General features: G+C 46.2%; 1 protein-coding gene and 1 long non-coding RNA gene across 20 annotated transcripts in view; one reads left to right on the forward strand and one right to left on the reverse strand.

Annotated features, from left to right (window-relative positions):
• PAMR1 (peptidase domain containing associated with muscle regeneration 1) overlaps nucleotides 1-15,682 on the forward strand; it is a 170,479-nt gene that overhangs the window by 76,233 nt on the left and 78,564 nt on the right. The gene's annotated exons all lie outside the window — the stretch shown is intronic.
• Nucleotides 1,699-15,223, reverse strand: LOC110259280 (uncharacterized). Of its 2 annotated transcripts, none has more exons than XR_014837080.1 (4): nucleotides 14,788-15,223; nucleotides 7,473-7,553; nucleotides 7,166-7,320; nucleotides 1,699-4,546 (listed from the first exon to the last, which is right to left on the reverse strand). It is a non-coding gene; the product is annotated as an uncharacterized LOC110259280 (long non-coding RNA). The 2 variants fall into 2 exon arrangements; XR_014837081.1 differs by having other exon boundaries at nucleotides 1,699-4,723; nucleotides 14,788-15,214.

A 15,682-nucleotide genomic window follows, 5' to 3' on the forward strand; every position in this document is an offset into this window, starting at 1 on the left:
GCACACACACACACTCAGAGTCCTTTGATTTATTTGCTAGGATGACGTAAATGGAAATTACAGAATCCTGTGTGTGTGTGTGCGTGTGCGCACGCACGTGTGCATTGGGAGGCAGTAGGGATGTTTCCGTTGAGCCTGAAATGGAATTCAGATATGTCTGTAGAAGTGGTGGAGGCACCACACGGAGGTGATTTGCAGGACGGCGAAGAGGGGATGGGACGACCCTGTGACATCAGACACGGGCTGCATCTGAGTCCTATAGAAGGAAGGCTCCTAAGGAAAACGATCAGGAACGGTTTTACAACAGACTCTGGGACCCTTGGGGGCACAAGCAGGGCCTTGTGGAGGTCTGGGTGACCCTGAGTAGGGGAAGGGGCCATCGCCTCACTTTGGAGTGGACCAGGACCTGCTGGAGGCCTGGCAGCCATGGGAGTAGTGGCAGGCGGCACCTTTGTGTGGACGTTGGCATTGAACGAGTGTCAGCAGCACTCAGAGGCCACACTGTGAGCTCTCAGGGAGCTTTAGATGCAGGCGACATGGGCGGGTGGGGTGGGGAAGAGAAAAACCCGGTGGCTGCAACTGGACACGTTGTGTCTGCCTTGCTGATGGGTTTGTAATCACCTAGGAGGCAGCCCCAGGGGACACCAGGACACAAGAGGCTGAGATCATCTCATGGGGGCTGATCATCCTATGGAAGAAAGAACCAGTAATGTGTGGGAATGGCTGTAATAGTGAACCGTATCTAGCCGAGGACCAGAGAGATGTGAGAAACTCAGATTTATATGGAATAAACCACTGAAGAGAGAGGCTAAGAGAGTCTTCAGAGGTCGTTTAGTCCAAGCTTCACGTTACTGAGGAGGAAGTGGAACCCAGAGAGAGAGAGACAAGTTTTCCAAGGGCAGACAGCTCAGATGGAGATCTGAGTTCTAGCCTTGCTGTCTCTTGGTACCTGAGGGAGTTTAGGGGATTTAGGTAGATCACTGATACTCCCCTAAGACCCCTGAGACTTGGGGGTGGACTGAGGCCAAGAGGCAAGCAGCCCTCTAGGTTGGGTGGCTCCTCTAGTGTGGCTGGAGGGACAGAAGAAAGCTGGTGTGCCTCAAATGTCTTCCCTGATGGCATATCCTGGACTCAGGAATGTCCTCCTTCAAGGTCATTCCTTTGGTCTGGAGGCTTGGGCTTAGCCAAGATGCTTTGTTGGAAGGGTTGGGCTCCATAAATAAGCATGAAAAGTGGTTGGAGAAGGGGCCTGCAGAGACGGCAAGTCTGGGTGAGGTCTGGGAGGGCAGGTCCATGGAGATGCAAGAAAGGTGAGCAGATGCTAAAATAGGGGAGGCCTGGAAATAAAGGACAATGATAAAAACAGGCCACTTTCTATCTTAAGTGGAGACCCCGAGCCCATTTCCCATGTTCCCTAGGCGGGTTTCACATGGCCTGCTGTGCACCAGCTGCGTGCTAGAAAATCCCCTTGCCCTAGGCAAGTGGTGTCCTAGTCGGACCTCATGCTTAGACCCCTGAGCCTTGTTTCACTGAAAGTAAAGAGAGGAGGAGAGGAGAGAGGAAAACAAAACAAAACAAAAAAAGAGTGAGAGCAGGGAGAGGAGGAGAACAGAGGAGGGGAGATGTACTGAGACAGAGAGAAGGAGCAGGCCTGAGCCATAAATTGCTTCCAGGGTGTAAGGAACCACAGACGCCCACTTTCAAGACCTTCTGAGGCCACTGTTTAATAGCATCCAGCCGTCTGGCCACAGATGGGCTTCTCACCTGACTCCCTCGAGCTCCCTGCCTCTAGAAACCAGCATGGTTTATGGGCCCCTCTGGGCTCATGGCCAGACAGCCACCCCTCACCCAGCACATCCCTGCTGACCTCGAGTTGCCCTGCTTCTTGCACGTGGTCCAGCAGGTGGATTTGAATTTTAATGACTGCAGACACCTGTGTTTTCCTCAGGCTCTTGCCGTGGTGATGGAGAACAGACCCAGGCCATACCCAGGAGGAAGAGTGCAGTGCAGGAAATATGAGAGACAGACTTGTTGGAGGCCTGAAATATCACTGAAAAGTGTGGACGCTGTTAGATCTCATTAACTGTTTACATCTCCCTGGCTGCATTCCACTGGTCACCTGCCCAGAAATACAGTTGGAAACACAAACCTTAAATGAGATCAGATTTTCCAATGAAATATGATAAGAAAAGGAGGGTCCAGAGCCAAATCACAGGTGAGTGGGCCCAGCTCACCAGAGGGACATTGATGAGGATCCCAGTGTCCCAGCGGCTCTGGGCCATCCTGACTTATGGCTGTCTTGAGGTTCTGGGAGTCCCGCTAAGAAGGACAAGGGGTAAAGCAGGTTTGCAGAGCCCAAGAGACGCATGCGCAGACTTGGATTTATGCCCCACCCCACCCCTGCCAGATCCCTCCCACCCTCTAAGTCCTTTGGAGAGTAGCATGCTTTCCTGGTGACAGTTCTGCTGCAGCTCATGGAAACTCAAGGTTGGACGGTTAAGGCCCATGGAGAAGCCAGCAGTTCAGAGGGAAGAGAAGGCTTGGTCACAAGTCCTCCAGATGCAGCACAATTCAGTCCAAGCTGCTTAGTGAAGAGTAACCCTGTCATTCCCCAGGAGCATGATTTGAAAAACCCTCTCAGTCAAGTCAAGCGAAGTCCTTGATGCCACCTCTCGAGGGTCAGCAGTTCCCTGCACCTGCTGCTGCTTAAGCGGAAATAGTTCCTGCTAAAACCTTCACGACTCTCCTTTTGAGCCTATTGGAAGGACTTTTCCTCTGTCAACAGCCTTGCCTATGACTTTAGAGGAGGTAACTTCCACTCTCTTACATCGCTATTCTTCTAATTGTAGCACATAGACCAGTGTCACTGACATCCTTGGGGTCCGTGGAATTATTTGGGTTCTTGTTAGAAATGCAGAATCTCAGGTCCCTGTCCCAGTCCTACTGGATCAGAACAGTACCATGTCAGGGGCTCAGCATTGGGCCTGGTTGCCTGCGGGTTGGATATTCAGAGGTGGCAGTCGTTAGGTTGGCTTTGGTAAGCAGCAGTCCAGCTTGTTGCATCCCATATCCTCTATCTCTCCTACTTTGGCCATTCTCTTCATGGGCTCATCATGCCTGGTGATGACAAATACTGGCTAATGTTAATTGGCTGAGTCTACTTGGATATTCAGTACCTTCTCATGGTGGATACTTTCTTGACCACCGTGATCACACTTTAGTCATTCTTGGTGCCCCCTCCTACATGCCCATCCACAGCCTCCAGTCATCCAGTCCTTTTCAACTCAGGCTCCTGATCAGCTAGTGAGGCCAGTTGCTACTGTCTGTATGTTCTTACTTCAGGCCACTTCTTCCACACAGAGCAGATGAAGCTTCATCTATTGGAAGCTCCTCCTAGTGGAAAGCCTTTTGCTCTGCTTTGTCCTTCAAGTCCACTCCCTCATGCCTGTTAGACACACACCATCCAGTTTCAGCTTGTACTCACATTCTAAGATGTCCCATCTGGAAACCAAGCATGGGATTTTCCTCTTTCAGCTAGTCGTATAGGGAATACCTCTAACTATCTGGCCATAGGTGCAAGCTGAGAGAGTAGTCCTGGGGAGGGCATGGGAGTCTGGGGTTCGTGCCCATGAGGCTTGATTGAGCCCTCCGGTTCTGTGCGAGATCCATTTGAGATGTGCCATTTCCATGTCAGAATGGCCTGCTGTGGGCCTGTGTGACTTTATGATTTGGAGGGTCTGATAGAACTCAGCTTGTGGTTACTTGATATACCAGAGTCAAATGTCCTGTGTCCACCAGGGCCCAGTAATACTCTAGAATATGTTCCTCAAAAAGCAGATGCTGCAGCTGACATGCCTTGGTCCAGACCTCAGAAGCTATGTTGGATTCTCCCCACTGGGGTTTGCTCTAAGATCCTACTGTATCTTCTTCCACCACTGACACTTTCAACACCAGATGATCTGCCAGATCCTGTCTTCCAAATGGCAGAGCTACTTGTTTCCTGGCCTGGAATGACTGTAGATCCCTTTCTTGCTCCAGGCCACACACAAAACTGGCTACCTTTCCGATTTCCCAGTATATGGGCTGGAGTAGTATTCCTAGATGTGGGATATACTGCCTTCAAACCAGTCCAAAGAGGCTGGACAGATATTGCACTTCATTCTTAGGGTACTTCATTCTAGGGGATGAAAAATGCAGCGCATTGTCTTTTACTTTGGACAGTATTTCTTGGCATGTCCCTGATCTCTGAACGCCTGAAGACATTACCAATGTGCCGTGTCCCTTCATCTTCCTAGGGTTCATCTCCCCCCATCTGAAGCGAGGTGCTTCACCGAGGCCTCCAGGGTTCTAGGCAGATCTTACCCTCCCTGCTCTGCCATTGATGGGGTGGATCGGTGTGGTATTCATTCTGCAGGATGTCCAGATGGTCCATATTTCTTTTGACTATGTTATGACAGCAGGAGAATTAACATAGACCTTGGACAGCACTGTAAATGCATGTGATTGTCTGTTCCAGGTGAATGTAAATTGTTCCTGATTCTTTTCGCTGATTGGGATAGAAAAGAACTCATTGGCTGCATACCATTTACCCAAGTCCATTAATCTGCTTTAGCAAAGGTCCCACGAATGGTATGATAGCCATTATTGGAGCTGCTTCTCAGTTGAGCATGTGTTAGTCTACAGTCATTCTACAGCATCCATCTGCTTTTTCCCAGGGACCTGACTGGTGAATTAAATTAAGATGTGGAGATATGCAAAAGACCATTACAACTGCATCATTAAGATCCTTAGGAGTGGCGCTAATCACCACCATCCCCCAGGAATGTGATATTGTATTTGATTCATTCTCATGGGGGAACTGAAGTTTCAGAGGGGAAGACAGTTTCAGAGGGGAAGACAGTGTCAGAGGCTTTTACTCAGCCTTTCTATCATGATGGGCCAAGGATCCCATATTCAACAGCTGAGTATGTCAATCCCAATTATATATTTGGGGACCTGAAAATGATCCATGGGCCCACTAGACCCACTGTAAGCTGGCCTTTGTGCAGGACTGTTTGTTAACTTGTTCCATATGCCTTGAACAGATGGCCATGATGACATTTTAGGTCTCCAGATATTGATCTCATCTCAGAATCTTTGTCCAAGAACCCTCCAAATGAATGGGTGTTTCTCTTTCCTCAGTCCCCAGTCATCTGAGTGAATGGTTATGGGTATTTCAAGGGAAATAGCAAAGGAATCACTATAGTATACACTTGCCATGGTGTTGTTCTGTACTTCCTTTAGGGGACCTATCCACTTCTGTAGCCAGTAGGTTCTGAGCATGAAAACTGACTCAGGTCTAAGAATTGAGCAAGGTTCATAACTTCCTATTGAGGTGACCACCCTCAGCCTTATGCTCATCCATTCTTGCCATTTTTGACTGTATATATTAAGCAGTACCCTCTTGTCTGCTCATCTCATTTGTCTCTAGAGATACCATGTTCTACTAACCATAGCTACAACTCCTTGTGGGTCAAGCCCCCTTGGTTTCCCCTGTAATCTTGTTGGTTGTGATGGTAATTGTGGGGCCCCCTCATTTCTGGTGATTAATATCCATCACCTAGACTCTCTTGCTTGGAGGCCTCATCACTCGCATTGCTCTTAGTAAACCAAGTTCTATGACCTATTTCATATAGTCAACCCTAGCCTGTAGAGGAAAGCCACTGCTGGATGTCTTAGTAATGCTAATATTCATCCCATAGGCCTATGGTTTTTGGCCTTTGTTAATGGTGTGTTCTCTAGGTCCTTTGGTGGAACATAGTTTTTGATGGATTTCCTGTTCTGAACTAATATATCCAATTCAACATACCTACTTCCCTGAGCCGTTTAATCCCACTGGTTTCCATAGTACCTCGGGCATTATCACTTGGTCAGCATGGGCTATTTTTTTTTTTTTTCTCCATGTTTCTAAGAGTTACCTCACAGCAAATCTGCCCATACCCTAGGGTTCTTGCAAAGGCATTACAAATGTGTTCATAAAGAGTACTTCCAAGTATGGAGTTCCTGTTGTGGCTCAGTGGGTTAAGAACCTGACATAGTATCCATGAAGATGCAGGTTCAATCCCTAGCCTCGCTCAGTAGGTTAAGGATCTGGCATGGCCATGAACTGTGGCATAGATCATAGATGCGGCTCAGATCTGGTGCTGCTGTGGCTGTGGCATAGGCCAGTGGCTATAGCTCCAATTTGACCTCTAGCCTGGGAACTTCCATTTGCAGTCCCCCCAAAAGGAAGAAGAAACACACACACACACAGAGTGCTCCCAAGTAGATGAATTTTGCTTATCCATTCTTTGGCTTATGTCCAGTACCCCTTGATCGAGCGCTCCAAATCCAGTCCCACAGGTATTCCCCTGGCTTGTGCTAGCGCATGCTGCCTAATTCCTGCAGCTCCATTGGAGTTTGTTTCTTTCTTTCCCAATCAAACCCATCATGTTCTATTGGGATTATGCTGGAATGTAACCCTCTTTTCTGGCCTGAGAAGGATACCTGTGTTCTTTCTGTGGTGAAGCCTATGCTGTATCTTCCCACAAAGAACTCCTCCACAGGAAGGAGTTCTAGCTCTCAAGAAGGACAGGTGATACATCTCTGAAGGCTCAGAAGATTCAGGGACGTCAATAGAACCACAATCTTTGGAGTCTGAGATTTTTTTTTTTCCAGGCAGGGCCCTGATCTTAGCAAAGTAGACCTTGCCTTGATGAAGCATTCCACTCTTTCTGATGCCTGGTAACTAAAAATATCAGAACCTGAGTTTGCCTCTTAACTGTATCCGCCCTCCTACTGCAGAAGCTACCAAAGAGGACTACTGGCTTTCACACTTAGCGTTTAAATTTGTCAATTGCCCTAACTTCTCATTATCTCTCTGTAGAGCATTAAATCAACTTAGTAACTAGTTTTTTCCACTGTCCTTAAATGTGTTTTTCCTCCATAATGTGCAAAGGCCTGAATCTTCTGACTCAGGCATTCCCCTCCACCAGGCTGTTCTTCTAAGCAATCACCTGTGAAATTTTTAGCAACTGAGTTGCCACTTCGTGGCAGGAATTATCTATACCTCCAACACCATTTGGGATGGGACCTTCCTTGCCAGCTGTGTGACGAGTGATCTAGAACCCAAACCTCCTCTTATCACCTCTTCTTTTTGATTGCTCCTGGTACCAGTTGTGTTGGTTGATCCCTCTAGGAAGCAGACACCAAGCAGAGTTAGAAGTGCAGGACGGAATTCTTCGTGGAGAAGCCTCTGGGGGAGAGCCAGGGAGAGCCTTCAGATTCCTCCGCGGGTCTGACCTGGTGAGAAGTAAGGGGGTGCCACAGGGGGATGGGGTAGTAGAGCCTCAGGTAGATACAGCATTCAGGACTTCCTGGTCAGCGTGGCGGGAAGCACCAGTGCAAATATTCCCTACAGAGGAGTCCTGCATCGGGTACCCCCACACACTCACCAACTGGGAATAATGTGGCTTTCCGTTCAAACACCACAGTGAGGTCATTTCTGGGTAGGTTTCAGAGGGTCCACACACATCCTGAAATTGTAAGCAAAAATCAGTATGTGAGCATTTTTTTAGGATGCACCGAATTTCACGAAATTTTCAAAGAATTCCCTGATGCCCCAAAGGTAAGGTGACATCGGTGTGAATTCATTGGCTCATCCCCACCTGTCTCCTGGCCCCTTTCATATTTCTTCCTTTTATTTATTTTACTGTTGGATGTACTTTTTTTCCCCTCATTTTTAAATTATAGTTGCTTTACAATGTTGTGTCTTTTTTAAAAAAAATTTATCAGTGTAGAGTTGACTTGAGGTTGTATTGGTTGCAGGTGTACAGCAGAGTCAAGCAGTCTTGCATATACATATACCCATTCTTTTCCCCATATAGGTAATGACAAATGATTGAGTAGATTTTCCTCTTGCCTTTTTTCTAAGGAGTTGGTTATGTATTTGTGTGTAGGCTACACTGGCCTCTTTGTGTTCCTTAGGCACCCTCAGCTCATTGCAGCTCAGGGCCTTGGCATTGGCTGTTCCCTCTGCCTGGGGTGTCCTTTCCTCGCATGCTCTCATGCATGGCATTTTATTCTAGGTTTCAGCTTAAATGTCATCTTCTCAGAGAGGCCTGCTCTGATTCCACAAACTAAAGCACCTTCCTTCGTCACTGCTATCATACTCCTCTGTTTCATTTCCAGCATGGCACTGGAATGTCCCATCTGACATTCTCTGCTTTGTTTGTCATGTGTCTTTTCCCAGTAGGGTGTAAGCTCCTTGAAAACAGAAGTCCTTCTGTCCTATTCACTGTGCTTTCCCCATAGCCTAGAATGTGCCTGAGACAGAGCAGACACCCAAAATGTTTCCTTAAAGAACAAATGCTTGTCTTCTCTGTCCATGGAAAGTAGTTTCCTACCTGTCCCTTTCTTTTTTGGTAGCTACTTGATAGCACTATAAAATACTGATATAATTATTAATACTCCAGACGTACAGAAATATTCCAGGCAATAACAGATCCCTGTGTACTAGTCATAAAGACAGACAGATGTTAACATGTGGCTTCCGTTGCTTTGATTTCTCATTCTCTTGTTTTATATTTTAGCTGATGTTTCATGTCTCACGTTTTATAATTTTATAACATCCTTGCTTTTCAGTAGTGACTGCTTTCTGCATATGCTCTAATAGTTTAACATTATGTGTTTGTATTCACAGACAACATATGCTGTTTTTGATTGAAGTATAGTTGGTTTACAATGTTGTGTTAGTTTTAGCTGTATAGCAAGGTGATCCAGATATATATATGTCTGTATATGTGTATATATCTGTACCACACACACACACACACACACACATTCTATTTTTGGGTTCTTTTCCATTATAGGTTATTACAACATATTGAATATAGTTCTCTGTGATATATACTAAAGCCTTGTTGTTTATATATTTTTATATGTAGTAGTGTGTGTCTGTTAATCCTGTACTCCTAATTTATCCCTGCCCCACCTTCCCCTTTGGTAACCATACGTTTGTCTTCTATGTATGTGAGTCTGTTTCTGTTTTGTAAATAAGTTCATTTGTGTTATTTTTTAGATTCCATATATAAGTGATATCATATAATATTTGTCTTTGACTGACATCACTTAGTTTGATAATCTCTAGGTTCATCCATGTTGCTGCAAATGGCATTATTTCACTCTTTTATGGCTGAGTAATATTCCATTGTATAGATGTACCACATCTTCTTTAGCCAATCCTCTGTTGATGGACATTTAGCTTGCTTTCATGTCTTGGCTGTTGTAAATAGTGCAGCTCTGAATATTGGTGTGTAACTATCTTTTCAAATTAGAGTTTTCTCAGGATATACACCCAAGAGTGGGATTGCTGGATCATATAGTAGCTCTATTTTTGTTTTTTTAAGTAACCTCATACTGTTCTCCATAGTGGTTGTACCAATTACATTCCCACAAGCAGTGTAGAAGGGTTCCTTTTTCTCCCATACCCTCTCCAGCATTTATTGTTTATAGACTTTTTGACAATGGCCATTCTGACTGCTGTGAGTTGATACCTCATTGTAGTTTTGATTTGCATTTCTCTAATAATTAGCAATGTTGAGCGTCTTTTCATGCGCAACATATACTATTTTTATGTGTCCCCAGATTTTATATACATGCATGCATAGCATATATATATATAGGTAATTTGGATCTATTTAAGTAACACGATTTAACACTGTTGTTGCACCACAGAATTAACTCTGAGCTATCCTACTTTGGACTTATTGTGATACAAGGTAATGTGGTTCTTTATTGTTTAAGCCACATGAATTGGGTTTGTTGCCATATGGTTGGAAGCTTCTTTCAGTTAGGCTGTGACTCCCTAACAATTTTCATTTGGCTGCAGGTTTACCAAGTGTCTAGACTCCCATTCACCCAGTTCAGAAATCTTTTGTATTAGTAATTTACTGCTGTTTAACAAATTTAGTATCTTAAAACAACATAGTTTATTATCTTGCCTAGTTTCTGAGGATCAGGAATCTGGGAGTAGCTTAGCTAGGTGCTTCTGAGAGGGATTGGGTGGGGGTCGGGGGGGAGAGAGACCGAGGTGCACAGCACAGCCCCACACACCCGCCAGCATCCACAAGGTCATCAACTGGAGTTGCTTTTGACTGCTCCTCACCTTTATCCTCAATACACCATCATCACTGATCCCATCCTTTTCTTTTCTTTTTTCTTTTTATGGCCGTACCCATGGCATGTGCAAGTTCTGGGCCAGGGGTTGAATCTCAGCTACAGCTGCAACCTGCATCACAGCTATGGCACCGCCAAATCCTTAACCCACTGCACTGAGCTGGGGATTGAACCAGCACCTCTGCAGTGACCCAAGCTGCTGCAGTCAGATTCTTAACCCACTGCACCACAGTGGGCACTCCTGATCCCATCCTTTTACACCTCCCTTGTGCCTCTCAGATCAAGCCCCCTCTCTCCATCCTGTTGGATGCTGGATGTAGTCGGAGAGAGCAAGTCTGAGGCACACATCTGATCCAGTCACTGGCCCTCAAGTTCTTTCCCATGACCCTTCACAACAAAGAGCATGGTTTTCAAGGCCTGCAGCAGCTCTAGCCTCATTACGTGGTCCTCCTCATCTATTGTCCTCTCTTCTGTCCCCTCCTTCTGGGTTTCTTTAGATCTGAAGTTCAGTGTCACTTCCTCAGGGAAACTTTTCTGACCTTCAAACCAGATTGGACCTCCTGGTTAATTGCTTCTGAAATGTTCTGTCCTCACTCATGGCGCGATCACATATGCCCAATGTTTCAGGGCCGTCTGGTCTGCAAATCTGCGAGGTGAGGGACCATACAGGTTTTGTTCACAGCCATATTCCAAAGACTTGAGATGATGTCTGGCACATAGCAGACATGCCATATATCATATTGAATGAGTGAATGGATGCTTTTTACTTTGCTTTCTGCTTTCCTTCCTTCCGTAGACGGAGACAAGTTACTTTATATACAATCCTATTTATCCCACTGAACAATGTGGCAAGATTGAACCAGACATTCAATGCAAGGACTTTCCAGGGGATTTTGTGGATCCTGTGACAGACTTGCTCCTTAAACAGACTTTAAGCCTTTTCTTGACCAGGCCCTGCCCTTGGGTATAGTCCTCAAGAGCAAGAATCCTGCTAAGTCAGGTTAGTGAGAATCTCCTGCTATCTGATATCTGATCACTGTGGATAGCTGACTCAATTCCTCATCCTTCACCCTCTCCTGGCTGATATCCGATCACTCTAACAGTCTTCAGGAAGAATCCCGTTCAGTCGGATCAGTGAGAATCCCCCCTTACTCCTAATGTTTCCTCTTAGTAATTAGTAATTTCCCATCTGCTGACCCCACCCTGCTCCTGGGTGACAAATCCCCACTTTTCCTTGTTGTATTTAGAATTGAGCCTGATCTCTTTCCCTTCCTGCAAAAACCCATTACAGGAGTCCCTTGAATAAAGTCTTCCTTAGCATCTTTAACAGATGTCAGAATAATTTTTTTCTCTAGCACCTGGGCAGGGTCCATGCAGGACAGGCCTCTCAGTTTGTCTTTGAACAAATGCACACTCTACCCCAGGCCTCCAACTGGAAGCATAAATGTATAAGGCAATGTATTTTTCAGACACGTATTGGCTTCAAATCAATATAGGAATATAATCTAACTTACATCACCAGATCTGAGGAAAATGGTACTTATTTAGTTTCATTTCAAAATGAAACACTAATATTGGATAGAGATGTTCATAGGTAGTTATAATAGCAGTCAACACTGATTGAGCTACCATTATGTACGCCAGCCTCATTTTAATTTTACTGGAATTATAAAGTAGCTATTACCTCCCTTTTACAGATGGGAAACTGAGGCTCAGAAGGGTCAATGCACCGAGGCCATGTTCATATAGCCGGTAGATAATAGAGCCTTGATCCCCCTGGGGCATATGCCTTTTCAGTGCCATGGTACCCTGTTGCCTTAGCCTACGTTTTGGTCCTTTCTCCATCCAAACTGGCTCAACTGCATCTAACGCTTCTGCTCGTCACTTGGATTGAGGTCGCAGTTTTCACTAGTCTTCTTTGTAAAGCCCTGCAATTCCCTTGCCGAGCAGACATATTGCTTTAAATGGAAGTTTATAAATACACATATGAAAGTCAAGAACAGGTTTCCTGAGTGATTCAGGAACGTGCTGACTATGAAGGAGGGAAACTCTCTGCTTTCAGCAATTGCCATGAAGTGTGACATAGAGCAAGAAGAATGTTGTGACATAGAGCCAAAGAAAGAACCACAGACTCACCTACCCGCTCGCCTGGCTCCCTGGGGGGAGGGAGTGGCGCTGAGCCAGCCTGGAGGCAGAACATTTTTGCCCAGTGTGTAGGTGAACAGCCGAGATTCATTGGGGCTGGGGACGTCCATGGTGGGCCAGTTAGAGCAGGCTCTGGTGGAAGGGCTCCTTGTCTTTTCCACAGACCTGCCCTTCTCCACCTCTGGCCCCAATTGACTTGAACTGTGTGTTTCATGCAGCTGATGGAAATCCAACTTAATCCCAGCAGTCTGGGATGCTCTCTCAGGCTTGCAGACTGTCCCACCCCAGCTCTTTCTCCTGGCTTGCCCTCTCTCTGGTCACTGCTCAGCTGCTGAGCTGAAAATATTACAGTGTGGAGACTGGGGAGCTGCTGGCATTCATGAGACAGCCTTCTTGCCTTCCCGCCTTCTTTCTGTGTATTTGCATGCAGTCAGGCTCCCCGTGGCACTGAAAAGGGTACAGGTTTTGTTAGCGTGCCTCATCCTTCCATGTGAAAATTAGTGGGGATTGTGACTTGTAATTAAATGGGTGGCCCAGCTCCATCCACTACAGGCAATTGTTGATTTCTGTGTGCCGATGAGAAGTAGATAATTCTTAATTCCAGGTATCATTCTCTACTTCCCAGCATGACACTTGGCCTTCTTCACCCAGAGCCTTTCTAGTGATTTATTCCTCCCAGAAGTGGGTGGAGCAGGTGAGGGCAGGAGGCTGAGAGAACCCGAATAAAAATAGCTAATGTTCACTGGGTACTTAGTATACTTTAGGCACTTCTGAGCTCTTTACTCCAGTCTGAGGGAAGCAGGCACCATTACTCTTTCCACTTAATGATGAGAAAACTACAGCCGTCATAGGTGGAATAATCTGCTCAGGTGTACACAGGTGTCCAGCTAAGTTCCGCAGTGGGCAGTGTGATCCAGAACATGTGCTCTTAAGGCAAAAATAGAAAAAAAAGGGGGCGGAGGGTCCTCCAAATATCTGTTTTGAAGCTTATAACTTAGACTCAACAATCCTATGTACAAAACCACTTTCCCCAAACCCAACAAATATCTGGTGAACTTTTCAATGTTAACTTTTGAAGATCAGTGTTTCCACAGAAGTTGGGAGTGTGCAGGTCCCTTTGAGACTTGGAAGAAGGTCATGGCTCCTTCTTACTCCAAAAAAAGTATGCAAAATTTGCATATCATTTCAAGAGCTTCAGAGGCCCTGTAAAAAGTTGGAACCTGGGCCAAGAATCCTGATTTAGAATAATAATACTAACCTCTATCAATATGAAAATTGAGTTAACTTTAATGGGAAGAGAGGAAGCTAAATTGTTTTGGAAAAACAAAATTTGTGTAGGGTTGTGTGACCTCAGGCAAACTGCTGACCTTTTCTGTAACGTTGCTTCCCTCTTCCTCTGCCAGCCCAGGTTTATTGTCAAGTTTAACAAGATAATGTCTAATCACTGCTTTCAGTTCCCCAGAGGAATATGTCCTGTTCCTGTTCCTTTTTTTTTTTTTTTTTTTTTTTTTTTGTCTTTTGTCTTTTTAGGGCTGTACCAGTGGCATGTGGAGGTTCCCAGGCTAGGGGTTGAATCAGAGCTGTAGCTGCCAGCCTACATCACAGCCACAGCAACTCGGGCTCTGAGCCATGTGTGCGACCTACACCACAGCTCATGGCAACGCCAGATCCTTAACCCACTAGGGCTGGGGATCGAACCCACAACCTCATGGTTCCTAGTCAGATTTGTTAACCACTGAGCCACAGCAGGAACTCCTCCTGTCCCTTTTTGAGAATTCCTTTCCAGGTTCCATGGTCCTAGGACATTCGCAAACCCAGGATTAGGGACAACAAACTAGTAGAGACCAATTCCTCCTGTGAGCATTCCAGAAATAGATGTGTTTCCAGCCTCCTAAGCCTGGAGAAGCAAAGACCTGGCACCAGAGACTTTAGGGAGCAGCCAGTCACATTCATCACCTGGGGCCCCACCCTGGTGGGAGTGTATTGCTGTAGGGAAGAGGCTGCTGTGTGTGTGTGTGTGTGTGGGCGCATGCGCGCGCGCGCGCGCGCGCGCGCGTCAGGGTGAGTGTGTAAGGGTGAGGGGGCGACAAAAGAAGAAGGAAGTGGTATTGAAACTGATAGCACTAATGGCAATAACCCAGCCTAAACCCAGATTGGGACTTGAATCCACAGTTTTACGTATTTATTTATTTTTGTCTCAGCACGTGGAGGTTCCCAGGCTAGGGGTCGAATCAGAGCTGTAGCTGCCGGCCTACACCACAGCCACAGCAACACCAGATCTGAGCTACATCTGCAACCTACACCACAGCTCACGGCAATGCCAGATTCCCCAACCCCATGAGCGAGGCCAGGGATGGAACCTGCATCCTCATGGATGCTAGTCAGATTCATTTCCACTGAGCCACGATGGGACCTCCGAATCCACAATTTTAAATTAGAATCACTCACCCAGTGTCTGGACTTGCTGAGGTTCGGGTTCTTCAAGCCTCCGCACAGAATGAATTCAGTGAGAGACAAAGTGACAGGCAAGAAGTAGATTTATCAAGATAGGACGCTTGTGAGAGATGCAAGCAGGCAGGCAAGGAGGCTCTGCCCCAGGATCCAGTGGGCTACAGTCTTTTTCACTCAAGGGGAGTGGAAAAGACCACCTCTTCCTCTGTCTTGGCGTAGTAGCTCCTCCTTGGTATTCGGTCATAGGCTTATTCAAATCAGCAGAAGGGGGGTCCTTAAACTCCTGCCCATGGTCCGAACCTGAATGCAGCCCCCACCAGATCCTGACCAATGACCTGAGGCATATCTCCAGCCTCCGCTAGTCCAGCCAGCCTGCCTGATGGCCCGCCTGAGCCGTTAACTTACGGTGATCTGAGCAGTGATTAACTTACAATGATCTCCCAAAGTCCCTGTTTCTCTTTCAGTCTGTGGTTCCTTATCAGGGTTTGTACAACTACCTGTGCCTGCGCCTGCGCCATTCCTATCAGTGTTGTCAGCTGATGGGACAAACAGGTTCCAGAGAGGTTCTAATGCTTGCAGTTATTTGGAAACTAAGTCACCTCCTCCCCACTCCCATCACCAAAGGACTAGGGCTGGTTGACCAGCAACTAGGGCTGGTTGACCTCTTCTAACCTCTGCCTCACCCCAGATGTGCTGCCTTTTGGCCTTTCCTCCCCCTTTTAAGGCTACTCTTGGTGCTTATTTTAAATAAAGTTCACCTGGATAGAGAAGTGGAGGGTGAGAAAGAAGGCCCACATCATGGGATCTCTTGGGAGATAATACAGATGACGATTTATATTTACTGAGAATTTAGAATGAGCTAGACTTAGAGCCTTGTGAATATCTCATTCAA

Source organism: Sus scrofa, chromosome 2 (genome assembly GCF_054392235.1).
Source record: "Sus scrofa isolate SSC_HxYL_T2T_F1_AM1 chromosome 2, Sscrofa_HxYL_maternal_Yorkshire_Landrace_v2.0, whole genome shotgun sequence".
Lineage (NCBI taxonomy): Eukaryota > Metazoa > Chordata > Mammalia > Artiodactyla > Suidae > Sus > Sus scrofa.